Genomic DNA, 2,233 nt, shown 5'->3' with positions numbered 1-2,233 from the left:
CTATCTATCTATCTATCTATCTATCTATCTATCTATCTATCTATCTACCAACAACTTGGATAAAATAGAGTGCTAGGAGTGATGGCAGAAAGATTTGGGGCAGAGCCAAGATAGCAGAGTAAATGCAGTGATTTGCTTGAGCCCTCCCCCAAATCCCTCCAAATACCTGTAAAAAATGACTCTATACAAATTCTAAAGCAGAAGAACCCACAAAAAGACAGAGTGAAACAAATTTACGGCCCAAGACAGCCTGGATGGTTGATGGGAAAGGTATATTGTGCAGGGCAGGGAGAGGAGCACAGTTTGGCATGGGTGCTCAGGCAAGGCAGGCCCCAGTGAACCTGGAGGAGGTCTCAAAGGACTGAATCATGGGCAACTCTGGCGGTTTTCAGACTTCTCAAGCCATGAATACCAAAGACAACTTAGAAGGTCAGTAGGAAAAGTCTATGTCTGTGGTGAGAGAGAGAAGCGTAGGGTCCCAGCCCCAGTCCCTGAGCTTGGCCCCAGGGCAGCTGTTGCTTCCTGAGCTTCTGGTCCACTGACTGAGGGGGAATCAAGTGGCTGATTAGAGGGGGACTGCAGGGATCTCTCTGCTGGTGCAGGATTCTCTTGCTTTGCAGTGCTTGAATCTGGGTTACAGTTCTGGGTAGTAGTCCTGGGGAGAGGAGGAGAGCTGGCATGGTGGAACTTGTACTGGCAGCGGAGAGGAAATTCTCCTCACAGTTCCAAGACAGAAAATAGGGCTTGTGGTCACTCATAGACCAGAGCACAGACCAGGAAAGGAGTAAACACCTTCCCCTTGATTATAGCACCTTGGAAGAACTGAAAATTTTCAGGTGCCTAGATGTACCTCTGAAAACAGCTGCACAAACCCCTCCCCCACCCCCGAAGCTTGGGACACTACATTCTCCACACTGGAAGCAGACCGCTACCTTAACAAAGAGTTTATAAGTCAAGTAATTGGCTGAGATCATGAGCAAGTAGCGCAAAAAGAGTCAGATCATAGAATCCTACTTTGGTGACAAAGAAAATCAAAACATACAACCAGAAGAAGATAGCAAAGGCAAAGCTCCTACATCCAAAGCCTCTGAGAAAAATATGAATTGGTCCCAGGCCATGGAAGAGCTCAAAAAGGATTTTGAGAAACAAGTAAGAGAAGTAGAGGAAAAACTGAGAGTGATGCAAGAAAATCATGAAAAACAAGTCAAGAACTTGCTAAAGGAGACTCAAAAAATGGTGAAGAAAATAACACCTTAAAAAATAGCCTAACCCAAATGGCAAAAGAGGTCCAAAAAGCTAATGAGGAGAAGAATTTCCCAAAAAGCAAATTTGGCCAAATGGAAAAAGAAGTCCAAAAGGTTACTGTAGAAAATACTTCCTTAAAAATTTGAATGGAGCAATGGGAAGTTGTAACTTTATGAAAAATCAAGACACTGTAAAACAAATCCAAAAGAATAAAAAATATAGAAAACAATGTGAAATATCTCATTGGAAAAACAACTAAGCTGGAAAATAGATCCAGGAGAGATCATTTAAAAATTATTGGACTATCTGAAAACCATGATCAAAAAAGAAGCCTAGACATCATATTTCAAGAAACTATCAAGGCAAACTGCCCTGATATTTTAGAACCAGAGGACAAAATAGAAATTGAAAGAAGCTACTGATCACCTCCTGAAAGAGATTCCCAAAGGAAAACACCTAGGAATATTGTAGCCAAATGCTAGAGTTCCCAGGTCAAGGAGAAAATATTGCCAGCAACCAGAAAGAAACAATTCAAGTATCGTGGATACCCAATCAGGATAACACAAGATTTAGCAACTTCTACATTAAGGGATCAGAGGGCATGGAATATAATATTCCAGAGGGCAAAGGAGATAAGATTACTACCAAGAATCACCTACCCAGAAAAACTGTGCATAATCCTTCAGGGGAAAAAATGCTCATTCAGTGAAATAGGGGACTTTCGAGTATTCTTGACGAAAAGACCAGAGCTGAATAGAAAATTTGACTTTCAAATACAATACTCAAGTGAAACATGAAGAAGAAAACAGGAAAGAAAAATCATAAGAGACTTATTAAGGTTGAACTGTTTACATTCCTGCATGGAAAAATGATATTTGTAACTCATGAGGCCTTTGTAAGTATTAGGGTAGTTGGAGGGTAAAACTTATATGTATGTATGTATAGATAGATAGATAGATAGATAGATAGATAGATAGATAGATAGATA

This window comes from Vombatus ursinus, unplaced genomic scaffold (assembly GCF_900497805.2).
Source record: "Vombatus ursinus unplaced genomic scaffold, bare-nosed wombat genome assembly UNPS02014847.1, whole genome shotgun sequence".
In the NCBI taxonomy this organism is placed as follows: Eukaryota; Metazoa; Chordata; class Mammalia; order Diprotodontia; family Vombatidae; genus Vombatus; species Vombatus ursinus.
Note: the sequence above shows the minus strand (reverse complement) of the source record.